Raw genomic sequence first — 20,044 nt, 5'->3', positions numbered from 1 at the left:
CTCAAAAACTCCAAAAATCTGCTCATAAAAAGCATCAGCTTGCTGTTGAATTATATCAATGGGAGGCCCCACTGGAAAGAGAAGGGTATGTGGTCAGAATACTAATCTGACAGCTTCATCTCTACAAGTCCCCATGGGATGGCTGTGTCCCTGACCAAAAGTCACAGCTCCTGAAAGACAGTCCTCTCCACACACATTGCTGATAACCATCTCCTCCTTTGTTCCTTTGGGCTACGAATATTAATGGCTCCCAGAAACTAGCCAGGAGTAGTTAATGGGTGTCTTATACCGTCCTCCCACATTTATCAAACTTTCCAATTTCGCCAATTTGAATATTCCATATATTTATTACTGCAGCCATAATTAGTATACCCAGGTGCAAATTCTCTTCTGTCATTTCAGGTTTAAGCCTAGGCAAGTTACTTAACTAGCTTCCATCACATCATCTATAAAATGGCGGTAGCACCAGCTAGGGTCACTGTGAATAGTGGATGGGATTAGATAGATAGAACAAACCAAGCACAGTGCCAAAAGGCGAACAAACAATAAGTGAATGAAAGCTATTTTTATTGTGGTGGTTGTGATTATTGTTTTTATTATTGCTCCTTCCTCATGGCTTTACATTTGGTCTGAGTAACATGTGACCTTGTTAGAGCAAAAATAACAAGGATGATCTTGAGATGAGATGGTTAAAATATAAATTTCTGTTAGACTTAAATAGTTTCACAGAGCTTACTTGCAGTTACCATCTTATTAATAAAGATGCACTGAAGTAGAATTACATAGAGCACCCAGTGCTGAGAGATTGGCCTGTGGCCCACCTCTGCTGAAGGTGTCAGGCTAGTTCATTTCTTCTTTCCTTTTTTTTTAAAATATATTTTTATTAGAGAAGTTGTGATCTTATGAAACAATCATGAACATTTGTGGAATTCCTATACAATACCCTTCCACCAACACACCACATTGTTGTAGAATATTTGTTACAGATAATAACATAGTATCATCAAATTATTACCATTAACTATGGTCTATAGCATATATTTGGTATATTTTCCCCATAACCCCCTATTATTAACATAGTACATCTTTGGCTTTGATGCAAGAATATTACAGTATTGCTGTTAATTATAGTCCATAGGTTATATTAATTGTATTTTACCCATGCGTTTCCACATTCTTACCACTTTGCAATAGTGACATATATTTGTTCTAGTTCACAGAAGGGCATTCTTGTATTTGTACTCCTAACCACAATTCTCACCAACCTAGATTATTCTCTAGCTACTTTTCAGGTGACATTTACATCCCTAGACTACCCTTTTCATCCACAATCCCATTTATAGACCATCTGTATCAAGCTAGTTCTTTTCTTGCAACAAGAAAGGATTTTGCTATTTAGGAGGGCAGATGTAACTAAAATTTCATAGGGGCAAAGTTGGAAGGAATATTTACATTGAGCACCTCTGGAACCAACTTTTACATTTGTCTGAGACATTGGACAGTCTCATTGTCTCAATGAGACAATGTCTCATTGTCAGAGACATTGGACAGTTGGAGTGTTTTCTGGGCTACTTCACTCTTGGATTTTGGTTGGTTGTTTTCTCTCTCTGGAACTTTCCTCCCAGAGTCTAGCCTTGTAATTTTTTTCTCTTCTCAATTCATATTCTACTTACTACCCTGATCCCCACCCCTCATTTCTATTGTTTCCCTTTTACATTTCTGTATTCTATAGCCTAAACTTATAAACAGAAACCCATCAACACAAAACACAGACAGTTTACCTCCCTTAGATAGCAGACAAAGTTTCCGGTGGCAAAACCACTTTTTTTTTCTTCTGATATAAATTCCTCTCCCTACCATCCATAGGACTTAATCACTTTTCTCTGCAGCCCCTTGCCTATAACGGATCATTGCACATAGCAGGTAGCAGAGCTGGTACAGCTGGGAACATGCTTTCTCCGTTATTTAGCATTTGAGATAATCTCAGGCAGCTATAGTAGCTGGTGAAGATCAAAGGTGTTCTGCAAGCTGGAGGTCAAGATCCCTCTAAGATCCCTCTAGCTTTGCAAGCCTGTGAGTCCTAAATTTATGTCAGCAGGCACAAGGCCACAGCTTTCTCTCCCCAAAGTTATTGCAAAAGACATTTACTAAGTGAAAATAAAATCCTTCTGAGACAGTTCTTAAGTAACACATATGCTGTTCTCTGTGCTCTTTCCTAAAATAATTTGTATGTTATAAGCTGGAGATAATGGTACATCTTGGCATGTCCTGACTGTTTGCATGTGAAGCACCGTTTAAAAAAATACCTGGATAGAGGAAATAAAAGAGGAACCTTCCAACCAACCCTATACCTGAGACCTCACATTAATCCACACAGACTTTACCCACAGGTGGAATGAATTAGCCTGCACAATATTATTTAAGAATTTAAAATTTAAATTTAAAGATGCTCAGTTAAATTTTTGAAAATTTCACTGCAGAAAAACATGAAGTAAAAAGCACATGTTGTAGCTGTGTTGCCTTTCAACTGTACAGAAAATAGAGGGGGAAATAGTAGAAGGTTTCCAAGTAATTCAGCTCCACATTTTGTTTGAGAAAGAAAAAAGAGGGGACCAAAATGATTCAGATGGTCTTAATTGAACATTTTTGGGGTATGAGTAAAAAATTCTGAACTGGTTTAAGTATGAAAGGAGACTGTATTACAGGGATACACACAGACACCATGGAGTTTAAAGGACAGAAATTGTTTTACCAGAGACTAGAACAAGTATCTAGAAAACAGAGGCAGCTAATCTCTCACATTTCTTTGTCTCTTGGTTCTTTTACTCTCTGTACATCTACTTCCTTCCCTCTCTCTGCACACTGGCTTTTCTGCTTCTCCCAGCACATGCTAGATCAGTGCTGTCTAATATAAATTTCTGCAGTGATGGAAAAGTTTTATATCTGCACCTTTCACTATGGTGGCCACTAGCCACATATGGCTTTTGAGCACTTCAGATGTGGCAAGGGCAACTAAGGAACTGAATTTTTTATTTTAATTAATTTAAACTTAAATGTAAATGGTCACATGTAGCTAGTGGCTACCACATTAGACAACAGAATGGTAAAAGATGATTCTCCAATAGTGCCTGTGTTTGCATATCAATCGGAGCAACTAGCAGAGACATCTGACTAGCATCCACAAATCCCCCCAATTCCAAATTCTCAAGAGGAATGTTGACTGGCTCAGGTGTCAAGTTTTACCCCTGATTCACCGGGCTTTGCCAGAGTGGTAGGAATAGAGATTAAAAACACATTACAGCCAGGACCAATGCTTACGTGTGGAGATGGGGATGCAATTCCAGAGAAAAAATGGTCGTGTTTTGGATAGTCACTCTAGAAGTTATCTTTTCCTCACATTATGCTCCTACACTGATTAATTTCACTGATTAATTTTCAAATCATCTATGCAAAAGAGGCTTAGATTTTTGTTTTTGCAAAGCAAGGTGTATACTTTCACTATCAGGGAGATAGTCAATAAGATCAAATAATAAATAAAACTTGCAAATAATTTATTAATAAGAAATCCATTTCTGGAGGCGTGTAGCCCCATTTGAGTTTTCTTTGCTACAGGAAATTTAGTTGGGGAGGATGGTAAGCCAATGGACTAAGATCTAGGAAGACGGGGATGTTGTTCCTCTATGCCTTGATTTTTCTGCTGTTAAATTTCATCTCTAGTTTCTAAGCAGTGGAGTAGGTGGGAGAGTTCCTTCAGCTGGGCAACCCTTGGCCTTGGGATAGAGCCCTCTGCCGTGGTGTTAAGCAACCTTTCTGGTGTTGGTAGAGGAGGAGTGTCAAGTACAGTCTGAGGTCAAGGCTCACATTTCTACATCCAGTCAATGAATACTTTGGCTCTGTGTATCTGACTACCTCATCTGTCCTGACCTTTGAGGCCTCTTGGCTCATTAACTTCTTGGCTATTGACATCTGATTTATTCCTAGCCTCAAGCTTTGCTTTCTGACTTTGCTGCCCTGCATGCTCCTTGATCCTGATTTTTAAACCAGTTTCCCAACCTTTAGTTTGCTGTGATCCCTATCAGGCCGGGTTCCTGACCATTCAGCTTTTCAGTCTTAGTGATCTTCCCTGAGGACTCCTGTCTGGTGAACCCCACTGCCAGGCATGACAGACGTGTCCTTTGGCAAATATTTTCAGATGAATGTGTTTCCTTCTTCTATTCTGTTAAAAAGTACATATGGTGTACTGATACCTCAACTAATGAAAAACATGTGTCCTAATGACACTTCTTAAATATTGTCAGAGATTTTATAAACTGGGAGTGCAATAATCACAGAGTGATAGGAATTTATTCCATTAAGAAAAATTATTCAAAACCTGCAAATAAAACCCATAGGATAGCGGCATTATCTTTAAATGTCATTCTTTAGGCCCACTCCCAAATTATTTAATTTTGTAGGACAATGTGCCCTTGTTTGACTTTACCATCAATTGGTGCCGAGACACTGTGGAGTTAAATGTTTGCAGTTTTTTTCCCAGTAGAAATGCAAGTTATTTCTCTCTGGTGGAAAAGATAAGCAATGGTTTATTGTCTTATTGGACATTATCCAGTTTCATATTTAAACTAACAATCTTATTCTAATATTCCTTTTTTTCTCTTTATTTCAAAATACCTATAAAAAGTCAGTTTATAAAAAAACCCCAGTCAGTTCCTCAAAATGTCATATTGAAACAACTATATTATCTACTAGTTCTCTTATTAATTAATGAATTGAATAAAGTTTTTGATTCATGTTTTTTCAACATTTGTGTGAGTCTTGTTTTTAAGTTATGGCAATTATAGTTCAACATTGTTCGTGAGATAAGAATTTAGTAAGACTAAAATATCCTTAGAAACAAAATCAAATAGCCACATATAAAAACATATGTGTTATGGGTTGTGTTGTGTCCCCAAAAAGATATTCAAGTTCTAACCAGTCTCATAAATGTGACCTTATATGGAAATGGGATTTTCGAGGATGTGATTATTTAGGATGAGGTCAAACTGGATTAGAGTGGGCTCTAGTCCAATATGACAGATGTCCTTATAAGAAGGGAAACTTTTGTGTACAGGCACAGAAAGACACGGGGGGAGGGGGGAGGGGAGACAACGTGAAGATGGAGGAGGCTGAGATGGGGTTTTGCCGCCACAAGTCAAGGCATGGGAACAGGATCTTTCCCATAGGTGGCAGAGGGAGCATGCTCTCTGACATCTTGCTTTCAGACTTCTACCCTCTGGAACTGTGAGATAATAAATTTTTGTTGTTGTAAGTCACCCTGTTTGTGGTACTTTGTTATGCAGCCCTAGAAAAAAAAGACAATATGTGTCTCCAAGTCTTATAGAGGTGGGAGGAAAGAAGCTGCATAGGAGGTAACTAGATTGAAAGAACGCTGGCACTCAGGGAAGAACAGCCCAAAAGCAAACATTTGCCAGAATATGGGGCTCCAACAGGTACAGGAGGAGTTAGCTTGGGCTAATTCTGCCCCCCATCCCACAACTAAGATGTCATGGAGAGTGGCATCATGGTTTTAAAAAAATTACATATACATTGATTACCACCATCTCTTGGCTTATGTCTGGAGTTTCCTTTACAGGAGACAAAATCTTAGTCTGATACAATGATAAAAAAGTATTTCTTTTGGTTTTGTTTTTGCCATTGCTGTTTTAGAATGATATTCTGGAACTCTGTTACACTAAGGTTTTCTCAAGTGTGATAGCCTAATATTAAATTGTTCATTTCAATAGAGAGGAAAGTGATAGAGAACTTCAGAGGGAACTGGTTTATGGCTGTAGGTGGGAGAAAGATTGACATCAAAAAGGGGAAAAGAGATGAAACGCAGATGGAAGAACAGATCACGGTCCTCACACCATGCTTTATATTCATATCTTTGTTCTTTTCAAGAGTATTTTAAGTTCTTTTTAAAATAGAGACTTTATTATTAAAGGAGTTTATTCCCAAATAATTTATTAAATGAGAGAGTGCTGTAACTCTTTCCTTTTTGTCAATGGAAATTGATACATAATAACTGATAACTAGAAAACTGAAGTTCTAGTCAGGATACCACCTTTCATTATCTGTGTTTTGGAGCAGAGTCAGATTCCTTATTTTATATCCTCATCAGGCCATTTTAAAGAATGAGGCAAACTATTTTAACTTCTGAGACAGTTTTTATTTAAATATAACACTTTTTATTCTGGTTTTTTATCTAACTTGTAAAAGGAGAACACTACATTAATAAAACAAAATAATGTATAATAGGTGATTGTTCTCATTTCAAAAGGATTTTCACTTTTTAAATCAATTCCTGACATGGATCCTTAAAATGGGGAAATTCTCCAATATATCCGAAATATGAATTTATGTAAATTAAAGGAAGGAAAAAGATTTCTAGGGACACAACTGCTGTGTAAGTTGAGGTACTACTGAAATCCTTCTACCTCTATGAAGATAACTAGATGTAGAGCCCCAATTTCACATTAGCTGGTATCTTCATTTTCTGGGGCGACACAAAGAGAACAGAGGTAAATTCCTTGCCTTCCCTCTTCCCTCTCATGACTCCTCCTGTCCTGTCTTCTCTACCCCTCTCCTTTTCTTTCCTCTTTCTTTTTTCCTTCCAGGATGTGTTCATGCAAACACAGGCCCTATGCACTGTGCAGTTGCTGAAATGGCTCTCCTGCCTGAGGCAGAGTTTGTCAACAATGTCCTTCCTGCCTAAGTCGAAGGGTGCTTAGAGGATGGCAGCCTGTCACTTTTGGTATTGTACAGATATACGCTCCTTAGAGCTCTGGACAGGTACTCTGGAAGGTTAGTCTGTGAACTTTGAATAAAGTTACTTCTAGAGGGTTCCTGGGGGGGGGGGGGGGGGAGGGGTTCCTCTGGAACACTCATGAAAAGCCCACTCTGCCCCTCAGAACTTTGGAAGTCAGGAGCCACAGGTACCTGGAAAGACGGGTTGGAAACACAAAGAGCGCACCCAAGGAGCTGCAGAAAGTGCCAGCTTGAAGAGGACTCACTCCCTGGAGGCGTCCACTTCCAGCCTCCCCTCTGGTTAAATTAGAACACTGATAAATGGGGCCGCATCCACCCACAGGGAGTCTAGAAGTTATTGACCTGTTGTTATAGCCCTCATTGAGAAGGAATGAATTTCCCAGCAGGAAATCTAGTTGGGTGGGGTCTCCAGCAAATTATAAAAAGATTTGTCCCACTCCCGATCTCAGTGGAAGCTCAGCCATAAGATTCTTGGCAGGGAAGAAATGGAGTTAAATGCAACTGTGGACTGAGAAGCTTCAAGCTCTTCTGCTAAAGCAAGCAGGGGGGAAAGGCAAGAAAAAACACCTCTTCAACCTCCACCCAGATTTTATTTTTGTGTCTTTTAAATAGGTTGTTCAAGATTTTGGTAAAATGACAAAATGAGACTTGCAAATCTTCCTTTCACATTTCACAGATGTGAATGGTACCAGATTTACCATGAAAAAAAAAAAATCATAGTTGAGCTTCCAGCTTGTACTTTTTCTTTCTTTTCTTTCTTTTTTTTTTTTTTTTTCCCTTTCATTAATGGTTTCTTTCCAAGGCAGGAAATCAACAAGAGAGAAAATTTATAGCTAGTCTAAGTTAAAGAATGCTGTTCTGAGCACTGGATTTTCTTTTCTGCTTTTTAAATATCCCATTTGTCTTCACATTTTCTTTTCCAAACCCCTCCCCATCCTCTTCCATGCGGCTAGATGCTTAATATGTTAACACTTATGAGAACAGAAGGCTTTCTCCAGAGAGAGTCACAGAGCTGTTCTGTGTAACTGCCAGAACCGCCAACCTGAGCCCTCCCAGTGCAGACAAGCCCCAGCACTGCCAGGATGCAATCTGTCTCCACTCCCACAGCACAAGAGAGGTCCAGGGGCACCTTGGACTGGCTTTCGACTTCCAGAATTGGAAGATGGCTTCAAAGACGGAGCGAAGTCTCCAGAAAGATTTTTTTTAAAAAAATAAGGTCATCTATTGAGTTTCCTCAATTAAAAAAAAAGAAAACACTGGCTAGGGATATGCAATGTGTTTTGCTCAGTCGTTTCTCTGTTCACTCCAGGCCCGTGATCATCCTGTTAAAATCAAAGAAGGATTTAAAAAAAAAAATGTTGATTGCAATGTTCCTTTTAATAGTATGTGCTGAGATTATTATAATAAGGTTCTGATCTTATAATTATACAAGTCATTGTGCATACTTATATAAGGCAAACTTTAAAAAAAGAAAAGGAAAGAAATAATACACACACAGTTTAGGAGGGACCAGGGATTGAACTGGGGATCTTGTATCTGGGAAGCAGGCACTCAACCACTGAGCTACATCTGTTCTCTAAAACATATTTTAAAATGTTTTTATCTACTTGTGTCTTGGAATTGTGAGGAAGTCACAGAAAGAAAGAGACATTATCACTGACCTCAAGAGCTCTCTTTTTTACTCAGTTCTTTTTTTTTCCATTCAAAAATGACCAAATTGAGAAAATTTTTCACCAATATAATTGGCAAAGATTATTTTTGTGTGGCCATTATCTACCAGTGTGAATAAGGAATGGAGAAATGGGAATTTTAAACACTGATCTTTGTGAGTATAAATCAAATAAATTTCTGGAGGACTATTAAAGATACTCATATAATTTACAGATGAAATTGCATGGTATCTGGAATTTGCATTAAAACTTTTCTAGTTAGGGAAGTAGATATTTGGCCCAATGGATAGGATAGGGTTTCTGCCTACCACATGGAAGGTCCAAGGTTCAAATCCAGGGCCTCCTGACCCTTGTGATGAGCTGGCCCACGCGCAGTGCTGATGGGTGCAAGGAGTGCTGTTTCATGCAAGGGTGTCCCCTGCTTAGGGGAATCCCACGTGCAAGGAGTGTGCCCTGTAAGGAGAGTCACCCAGCGCGAAAAAAGTACAGCCTGCCCAGGAATGGCGCCACACACATGGAGAGCTGACGCAGCAAGATGATGCAACAAAATGAGACACAGATTCCAGGTGCCACTGACAAGAATCCAGGTGGACACAGAAGAACACACAGCGAATGAACACAGAGAACAGACAACCGGTGGGGAGGGGTGGCAGAGAAGGGGAGAGAAATTTAAAAAAAAAACTTTCTGGTTGGGCATGTGGGGTGGGGAATCGAGTGGGAAAGATGAAACAAGATTGGCTATGCATTAATAATTGTTCAACTTCACTTATGGATAAATGCAAATGTATTAAAACTATTTTCCATAATTTGTTTATGTTTGTAAATTTCCACAAAAAAATTTTAAGAAGAAAAAAATGTACATATAATTTCATTCATTATTTATTCATTAGATACACTTCTCAGGTGCCTACTACTTGCCAGTGCTGTGGATACTATAAGGAACAAACATACCTGCTCTCATTTAGCTTAATTCTATTGGTGACAAATAGGCTATATGGACATAGAAAATGTGATTGATGCTAGAGAAAAATAGAGCAGGTTAAGGGACTGTTGCCTGTGGGGTTAGTTGTGAGCTTTTCATGATGAAGTAACTACAGATATATAGCCTCTTTAATTGCATGGTGTTGAAGACCTAAAGGAAGTTGGGAAGCAATCTACCAGATCAGTCCAGGAAAAGGGAAGTGTAAATGCAAAGGCCGGAGGCGAGAGAATGCTTGGTTTAAGGAGTAGGAAGGACAACCTGTTTGGCTGGTGGGGAATCTGGGAGAGGAAAGTGGAATGAAGTAAGAATAGAAAGATACCCAGGAACAAGATCACTTAAGTCCTTTCAGGTCATTGGAAAGTTCATTGGCATTATCCTGAATAAGATGGGAAACCTTTGGAGGAATTTGACAATGGAATGACATAATCTGATTGTTTTAAGAAGAATCTGTTGGGCTTGAGAGTGAATAGAGAATGGGGAGATCAGTTCAGAGACTGTTGCTAAAATCTAGTTGAGAAATTACCATGGAGAGAGGAGTTGTTGAGATTTGATTTGAGTACCTTTTGATGGCACAGTCAACAGGCTTTCCTGATTGATTGCATATGTAGTATGGGAGAAAGAAAGATGACTAAGTATTTTGTTCTGAGAAACCAGAAAAATGGAGTTGCCATTTACAAGCTTGCAGGTAAACAACTAGAGGTAATATAGCCTGTGCATAAAATCAAACTTATTTTATATCCAAATATGCCTAGAAAGCCAATTGAGAAGTATAAACTCTATAGGCTTTGGCTATTCAGGGAGGATACAAGCCAAATGTGCCAAGCTTACCTGGAATTTGAGGAGGGTTCTTGCTAAAAGCTTACCTGGAATGTAGGGGATATATGTTAACTCAAGCTTACCTGGAATGTGGGGGATATGTATTAAATCAAGCTTACCTGGAGGAAATAACCTATCTAATGCTCAGATAAAACGCTTGAAGAAACTAACAAAAAGTTCTTTTGCATACAAGCACCATTTGACTCCCCACTCTTATATCCTCTGTATAAAAGAGACCCAAAAATTCTATTCGGGGCTTGGTTTTTATCAGGACAAGAGTCTGCTGAGTCTGGCCAGTCGAAATAAAACTTCTTTCTCAGAATTCTCACATCCTGGCCTTCGATACTGCATACACCCGACTTCTCTCTGCTACTACAGAGACTTTATATATGTGAAAGTTGAGGTGTTGAGTAAACTGTGGGATAAATGAGTCTGGGGTTCAGGGAAGAGGACCAAGCTAGATATATACATTTGGGAGTAGTTTACATGGAGATGATAGTGAAGCTGGCTGGTAAGATAAGGAATCAACAGATGGATCTGGAACCTGGTAAGAAGTCCACATGGACTTTGATACCCCCAAGATGGCTGCTGGAACCCCCCCCCCCCACAAGATTCTACCGTTCAGAACAAGGTTTCATCCAGAAGCCAGGTATAGTCACAGATATTCCCCAAAGACTTTATCGTTGGACCATCCCAAGGGATTGATGGGTGGGGTAATCAATCAAAACAGCAAAGAGCTGGACTTCTCCTCTGTCATTAGCAAAGGGGTGGAATAATTAATGGTTTAAAAAGTAAGTGCAAATCCTAAATCACTCTCTCAGCTTTGGACCCCGATTCTGGCCGCCTTCTCCCTCTGTATGGATCAACATGCAAGTAAAACCTGGGCACTTATAATCTATAATGGAAAATTGTAGCCTGTAAATCATCCTGCTTTATAACTTTTCAACCCCTTCTTCTCTACTTGGTATCCATGATCTGTTATTTTCTCCCACTTCTCTTCCCTCCCTACCTTAAAAAATTACTGGCCTAACTCACCTGGCCTGCTCTTGAAATTCATTTCGGCTGCATGGTCAAGAACCTAGACAAAGTCTAGTTACAATAGTTTCCATGGAACTAAAGGAAATCACCCAAATTAAGTGTAAATAGAGAAGAGATGAGCTCCAAATACTGAGGCACATCTATAGGTTAGGAAGATAAGGGAGAATCAGTGAAGGAGGGCAGAGAACTGCAAAGGATGTCCCTGAAGTGAAGGGACAAGATGTTTCGAGAAGGAAAGATCAATCCACTGGGACCAAGAAAGATTAGGACTGAAGCCTATGATCTGTATTTGGCATTGTGGGGCACTTTGTATTTTATAATAGTGGTGGGATACAAGTGTGATTGGAGTTTTTCAAGATAAAAAAGGAAGAGACAAAGTACTAACAGTGAGTAATGACAACTCACATAAAGAGATTTGTTGTGAAGAGGATGATAGCTAAGCCAGAGGCATGGAAGCAAACAGATGGCACACTTGAATTAAGCAATTTGAGGAGATTGTAATGAATGGACTCTTCAGGTTTGGACAGGGTGTAGAGTTACCACAAAGGATAGAGCACTGTCCTGCGGCACCTTAGGAGAGGGCTTTCTAACTGTCGTAGGCATGGCATGAACAGGAGGAAAGAGGAAGCTATTCCTAGAACCTGAAGAGAGAAAAGGGGAGGGAGCTTCAGAGAGGGCACTGTCTTACAGGAGTTGGATGCTTAGTGGAGAATGCAACTAGCCCAGGGCAAACCTTCCAGTGGGGGGAGGGGGGGTGAGTCAAGGGAACATTACCAGGACATCACTCTTCTCTCTTCATTCCTCCAATCTCTTACTCAAGCAACTGCAAGAGAGTCAGGGATCTGATTAATAAACATCTTTATGGATCAATCTCTTGAGGCACAGTTTAGCTGTAGGAGGGCAGGAGTGGATCTGGAGAGTGAAATGGAAGATGCCCAGCACAAGGAAGTTGAGAAATGGTACAGTGACTGGAATAGAGTCAGGAAAGTGATAATTGGTGGTGCCAGAAATTCTCTTCTTAAGAATTTCTCCAAAGGAAATAATAACTGATGCCCCCAATTTTTAGCTATAAGTTTATGTCACAAGATTGCTTATAATAGCACAAAGGGGACAGAAGTGTAAATTATTAATCCATACAATCGAATACTATAAAGCAATTAGAAGTACAAAAAGTAAAATTATAGGATACATAATGATATAAAAGTAATCATAAGTCATTAATTGAAACAAGCATGAGATAGTTACAATAAATATCATGATCCCAATTTTTGCAGAATGGAAAATATATCTGTTGACCTAGATACAAAGTTGGAAGTATTTATACAAAATATTAACTGTCATTATCTCTCAATAATGAAATTTTAGATAATTCTCATTTGGATTTTAGCTCATGCTCTTCACCACCTAGAATGCATGATAGTGCATCTTCCTTCAACATTAATGTGCTCCCTTCCCATGTTTGGTTTGTGTTCTGGGTTGGACCACTTATGCTTCTTATTTCTCAGAATTCTGCAGATGCATTACATAGTTTCAAACTGAGTTACAAGACATCTGTGTGAGCTCTTAGTCACATGTTGTCCTTTGTCTCTTTCTATTTTATTTTTTAAATGATAAAAACCACATGCTAGAGTCAGCTCCTGCTACAGGGCAGTTAGTAAACACCAAGAACTATCTGGAGCTAGCCGAAGCACCTGTTTGGGGCTCCAGAAGACCAGAGAGTATCCTGCAACATCCTTGAAGGAATGGAAGGAGACTGCCCATCTGCAGAGAAGATTCATAAGTATCTGGCTCCCTGCCCCAGAGGCCAGTGCCCATCCTCCACTGGAGGCACAAGCCTCCTTGGAAGCTGTTCCTAGGCTGGAATTGAAAGCTCCACTTCCCAAAAATAGGGGAAGAAGTGACAGTTGGACACCAATTTCAGCTACTGATGAGTAAATTCAGTAGACTAAAGTATAATCCTAAGAACTGCTAAAGTTTGAACCAGTCCAAGTCAGAAAGAGGCCAGGAGCTGCCATCTTAACTCTGCACCTGGCACGTGGGGAAGTGGGGCAGACTGAAAATCACAGTGACAATAGGGACCAGCTTCTTTCCATGCAAGTCAGAGTGCATCTCTAGCATAAGCCCCAGTCCCACCTCCAGTACGAAGGAAGCTGGGGGGACCTGTACCAGCCTCTCTGGGAAATTACCAGCCAAGCCATGGAGGCCAGTGATTATCCTACTGTGGCAGTACAAGTTGCCCCAGGAGCTGTTCTGTGGCTGGAATTTGAAGCTCCATTTCCTAAAAACAAGGGAGGAGGAGCTGGTTGGCCACAGACCTCAGCTATTGATTAGTAGACTTGGCTGGCTAAGGTATAACCCTAGGAACAGCTAAGGTATGAATCTGTCCAAGTCAGAAAGAGGCTGGGGGCTGCCATTTTGACTCTGCCCTAGCATAATGGGATGCCAGGCTGACCGAAAATCACAGTGACAGTAGGAAATGGTTTCTTTCACCCAGATCAGCCTATAGCCCTAGGCTGGGCTTCATCCCCACCTCTGGCAGAGAGGAGGCTGGCAGGCCCTGCACTAGTGTATCCAGGTAACTACAGGCACCTTTGGCTGGCACAGATTGAATAATCAGAAGTCGACTGGGGCAACTGCAGTCAACCTACACTGCATAGATTGCTGCACAGTCCTGCAGCTTCATACTGCCCCAGGTAGGGGAGAAAGGAGCATGAAGCTTCATCAGTCTCTCTGCGCAACTACAGGCTAGGCCTGCACAACTTAGGTTATTCCACACAGTTGTGATTCTGTTCCTACCCCTGGCAAAGGAGAAAGTTGGGAGAAATTTCATCGGTCCCTGGAGTGATGAGGGCAGCTTATAGCACCAACCACATCCTTGGCTCCTACTGCACAACCAGCAAGAGAGAAAGGGCAGGAAGCCCAAAACTAAAGAGAAAAAGTACACAGAATAAATGCTCTAGTAAACAAGATGCCAAGGCACCAACAAAAAATTACAATCCACACCAAGAAACAGGAAGCTATGGCCCAGTTAAAGAAACAAGATAAGCCTGTAGATGACATAAAGGAGTTGAGACAACTAATCATATATGATCAAACCACTCTCTTTAATGAATTCAATAGGATGGCTAAAGAGATTAAGAATATTAAGAAGACATTGGTTGAGCACAAAGAAGAATTTGAAAGCATACATAGAAAAATAGCAGATCTTATGAGAATGAAAGGTGCAATGAATAAAATTTAAAAATACATTGGAATCATTTAATAGCAGATTTGAGGAGGCAGGAGAAAGGATTGGTGAGCTTGAAGAAATGGCCTCTGAAAGTGAAAATACAACAGAACAGATGAAGGAAAGAATGGAAAATATTGAACAAGGTCTCAGGGAACTAAAAGACAGCAAAAGGCATGCAAACATATGTGTCATGGGTGACCCAGAAAGAGAAGAGAAGGGAAAAGTGGCAGAAGGAATATCTGAAGAAATAATGGTAGAAAATTTAACAACCCTATTGAATGAATAGATATCCATGTCCAAGAAGCACAGTGTACTCCCATCCAAAAAAATCTGAATAGACCAACTCCATGACACATACTAATCAGAATGTCAAATTTCAAAGACAAAGAGAGAATTCTGTGAGCAGCAAGAGAAAAACGATGCATAACATATAAGCCATGTCCAATAAGATTAAGTGCTGATTTCTCATCAGAAACCATGGAGGCAAGAAGACAGTGGTATGATATATTTAAGATACTGTAAGAGAAAAACTTCCAGCCAAGAATCTTATATCCAGCAAGACTGTCTTTCAAAAATGAGGGCGAGATTAGAATATTCACAGATAAACAGAAACTGAGAGAATTTCTAACCAAGAGACCAGAGTTTCAGGAAATACGGAAGGGTGTGCTAGAGCCTGAAAATCAAAGACAGGAGAAAGAGGCCTGGAAGAGGGTTTAGAGTGAAGATTATATCAATAAATGTAACTAAAAGCATCAAAGAGTGGTGAAAATAAAAGACAGATAAAACTCAAATAGTCAGGAATAAACTTAACCAATGATATAAAGACTTGTATTCAGAAAACTGCAACTCAATGTTAAAAGAAATAAAAAAAGGCCTAAATAACTGGAAGAACATTCCACACTCACTGATTGGAAGACTAAATATCATTAAGATGTCAATTCTACTCAAGTTGATGTACAGATTCAATGCAATCCTGATAAAAATTCCACCAGCATTTTTTTTTTAAAAATTGAAAATACAATTTTCAAATTTATTTGGAAGGGTAAGGGATACTGAACAGCCAGAAATATCTTAAAAAGGAAAAGTGAACCCTCATCTCCAGACTTTAAGTCATATTACCTAGCTATAGTGGTAAAAATAGTATGATACTGGCATAAAGACAGACACATAGACCAATGGAACCAAACTGATGATTCAGAAACAGACCCTCACATTTATGGTGAAGTAATTTTGGACTAGCCTGTCAAACTCACACAGCTCGGACAAAACAGTCCATTCAACAAATGGTGTTGAAAGAACTGGATATTCATAGCCAAAAGAAGGAAAGAGGACCTCTACCTCACACCTTATCCAAAAATTAACTCAAAATGGATCAAAAACCTAAAAATAAAAGCAAGAACCATAAAGCTTCTAGAAGAAATTGTGGGAAAATGTCTTCAAGACCTGGTGGTAGGTGGTGGATTCTTAAAGGAAATAAGAGGAGAACTGAGATGGACTACTGAGGTTTAATGTATGTAGAAGTTTTAATTAGCTTTACTGTAAAAGTGTGGAAATGTATAGAGTGGATGGTAACACACAGTGAGTAACAGCTAGTTTATCAATGGGGATGTGGCTGAAAATGGTAATCTAGGGATGTAAATGCCAATTGACAGAATGCTGGAGAATAATCTTGGAACTGAACAGTACAGTAAACCAAGAGATGGATGAAAATTGTGGTTGATGGTACAGATGCAAGAGTGTCTTTTGTGAGGCAGAACAAATGTACATCACTACTGCAGGGTGATAGGAATGTGGAGAAGCATGGGAAAAATACAACTGGAATGACCTATGGATTATGGTTAGCAGTAATAATATGATATTCTTGCATCTATGCCAGAGATGTACTGTGTTGATAATGGGGCAGTATGGAAAATGTGTGCCAAATGTACACTATGGACATGGTAACAATCAGGTGATATTATCTTATCTGTAACAAATGTTCCACCACTGTGTGGTGTGTTGATACAGGGGTGTTGTTTGGAAATTCTGCATATGTGTATAATTGGTTTATAAGTTTACATCTTCTGTCATAAAAAACATATTTAAAAAATAATAATAGGATGAGTTGGGGGAAAAATACACCAAATGTAAGATAAGAACTGTAATTAGTAGTAAGATTTTGACACTATTCTTTCATAATTTGTAACAAACGTCTCACCACATTGTAAGGTGTTGGTAGAGGGTTGATGTATGGGACCCTTGTGTGATATTATGCATGTTTGCTTTGTAAGTTCACAACTTTTACTATACACTTATTGTTTATGTATGCTCATACATAAATGATATAAAGGTAATAATAATAGCGTGGGTTGGGGGAAAATACTTTGGTTCATAGTATTATTTTGGCAGTGCTCTTTAATCATTAGTTAAAAATGTCTAACAACAATGCAAGGTATTGGTGGTAGGGTAAGTTATGAGAGTCCTGTATGATGTTATATATGTTTATTTTGTAAGTTCACAACTACTACTGTACACTTTTTGTTTATGTGTGTTTATGTATGAGTGATATACTTCAATAAATTTTTAAAAAACCACTTGCTAAAGTGTCTGGTTGTCACTTGCCCTTCCCGTGAGGGCTGAACTGAAGGAAGCATCAGTTCAGTGTTCGAGAACTGGAAACATACTTGTGCTCCATTGTTTGTGATGCTGAGATGGCAATAGATATGAACTATAGACCAAAGGCTGAGCTCAGAAAAATAGGCACCAGGCAAAATTTTGCCAGGACTGAAGCCCCATTTTTGGAAACTGTTTTAGTAACTGAAATAAAACTAAATGTTGACTGTGATGAAATTGAATCAATTAATTATCAGTTAATAATTATCAATTCAATAAAAAGAAATCTTTATTGAACATTTGGCTAGGGAATTTGGGGGTGGGGAATTGAGGAAATGGTCTTTGTGCTTAAAGGACTTATTTAGCAGGAGAAATGATGAGTAATGAATCAATAAGAAAAAGATAAAATACCATTAATTGTAACATTGTTGTTTACAGACTGTAAATTCTATGTTTCAGAGGGAAGAGTGGACAAGGAGGATCTTCCTAATCAAAGGTGTACTATATGATCTTCATCTAGGCTTTGAAGGACAAGCAGGGCTTGAAGAAGAGTAGGACAGAATTCTGTGGGGGAACTAAACAGCCAACAACAGCCTTTTAGGACTGGACTGAAGTGCTCAAGGTGCAGAGACAGGACAGGGATGCTGGCAGATAAAAACTTTTTTTGAAAAATGGAAATAAACTTGATCTTTCCCAAGTTAACATATATGAATCAGAATACAGCCTCCTGACTGTAACATGACATGAGATTTAACCTCTTTACAAATCTTTAGAGAAAGAGGGCCAGTTGGTAGTGAAGTGATTTAGTTTAACAGGTCATTGAACAAGTTAGGAAGCATGAATTTCAGTTCCCATAAGACTCTCTTTTGATATCAAGTCCTTTAACCACTTGACCTTTCATCAGAGGAGTCTATTATTTATTGACTGCTTCTTCTATACTAGGCCTCTTATATACACTACATCATTTAATTCTCATAACAACCCGAGGAATAGTTTGTTTTGTTTTGTTTTGACTCTCCATTGTACAAATGAGGAAACTGAAACTCAGAAAAGTTAGGAAACTTACCCAGGCTTGTGCAGCCAGAAGTGGTAGGGCTGTGATTTAAAACTGAGCCATCTGACTCCACATCACCACAATGTCTGAAATAGTCCCATTTCAGAATGTCAAAGCTTTCCATAGCCATGCAATGAAAGCACATGTGGGGAGGTTTGTAAAAATTCCACCGTTTCTAACCCTTGTAGAGTTCTATCTTTCCATCCTGTGATAGAGCATAACTTAAATCATAACATAGCTGTATGTTTCACGAGAGAACTCCTTAAAAACTGAAGTATCTGTTTTCAAATAGCATTGAAATTCTAGAGGCCAATATGTTTTCTAAGAGTGAAAAGTTCTTGGCCCAGTACCCAGGCACAAGATTCTCCTGCTATGTGCCTTCATGGAAACGGGCCAGGGATGTCCATAGCTGCACAGCAGAGGAATGTGGCCCTTGCAGAGATAGCCAGGGAGGGTGCTCAGCAAGAGGTGGAAATGGCTACATTTCAGTAACCTGCAAGACTTGGAATTCACAGGAAATGATTTCTTCCCTTGTGGGAGCTGAGGCATTCCAGTAAATCTCAGAGCCTGTCAGAGAAGCAGCTGCCACTAGGCTTGCTGATTGCATTTGCAGTTAAACCCCCCAAATCCCAGTCATAATAGTTCTTAGTTGGAAAATTATATCTTACAGGAATCTTTGCTCATGTCTCCCCTATGCAAGAGATTTAATCTTCACCAAAAATCCTTGTACCCCACAGGGAGGAGTTGCTCATATGGATGCAGAGTAGCATGTTTTCCCAAAATGTAGGTGGAATTGGACTTTGGTGTTTTAATCAATGTCTGTATACTCAGATCTGCCTGGAAGTCTGGGTAATTCCTAACAACACCCCCCTTTACCTCATTCACAGAAGGCCATTCATGTCACTTTTTCGGTTTCAAGCCTGGTGTCTGAATGATTTTCCCAGTAGGGCCATGGTTGGTTAAGGGGACGGTATTCTTAAGTCAACCTAAAAGCAAACTATTCAGCAACCCAGAAGATGTCAGCGTAGATTGTCGAAAGCGCCTTGTGAAATAACGCTGGCTCTTCAGAAAGCACATACAATCAGGTGGGAAGCTTCTACCTTCAGCCTTGTCTCTTTTTCCCTCTGCAGAACATGGAATTTTAGAAGCCTGAAGTGCAGAGAAGAAAAAAAAAAAGCACCTGGTAGGAAAAAAATACCTTCTAAAATAACATGTTTGTTGTACACATACTCTCTTTAGAACTGTAAAGAAGCTCCTGCAAAAAAAAAAAAAAAAAAAAATGAAGCTAGAAGTAATGATGTAAAGCAGTTCACTAAGTCTGAGAACCCATCATCTTCTATTCCATAATAGAAAGCGCCATCGAATAAGATTAGTAATCTAAATACATAATTATTCAACTCTCAGCTTCAGAGTGAAACCCTCTTTGAAATTACTCCGGTGCCTCTCTTTAACATTTTTGAGTCCAAGTAGGCCAACTGCTCCTTTAGATTTGGAGATGATACTTTTCTTTACAGCACTGGCACCACAGCAGGTTTTCTCCCTGTATCTCTCCAGTCTTTCCTCAGAAGTCCCTCCCTTTCACCCTATCCCTTTTGGTTCACCTTCTCCTCCACTTTCCTTTTCTCCATGTTCCCCTTTCTGCTTTCTTCTGCTCTCCTTTCCTTTTTTCTTCCTTTATATGTCTTTCCTCTTCCCATTCTTCCTCCATCCCTGCCTTCATTCCTCTCTTGAAAACAAACAAAATGAGCAAACACAAATGTACAAGTGAATCATAGCCACTGGAATGTTCATTACACAGAGGAACACAATGGCTTCCAAGCAGGCTGACTTCAACTTCAGTTCAGCTCAGCCTTTATTGA

The 20,044-nt window shown here is 39.4% G+C and overlaps 1 long non-coding RNA gene across 2 annotated transcripts in view; it reads left to right on the top strand.

Moving 5' to 3' along the window:
* LOC131273428 (uncharacterized) overlaps positions 1-19,790 on the top strand; it is a 206,587-nt gene extending 186,797 nt beyond the window's left edge. For both annotated transcript variants that reach the window (XR_011645821.1, XR_011645824.1), the window contains one exon: positions 19,316-19,790. This is a non-coding gene — a long non-coding RNA (uncharacterized lncRNA). The remainder of the gene's footprint in view (positions 1-19,315) is intronic.
* The last annotated feature ends 254 nt before the right edge of the window (positions 19,791-20,044 follow it).

This window comes from Dasypus novemcinctus, chromosome 15 (genome assembly GCF_030445035.2).
Source record: "Dasypus novemcinctus isolate mDasNov1 chromosome 15, mDasNov1.1.hap2, whole genome shotgun sequence".
NCBI lineage: Eukaryota > Metazoa > Chordata > Mammalia > Cingulata > Dasypodidae > Dasypus > Dasypus novemcinctus.
The sequence above is the reverse complement of the archived record's forward strand: the minus strand, read 5'-3'. Positions and strand labels throughout refer to the sequence as shown.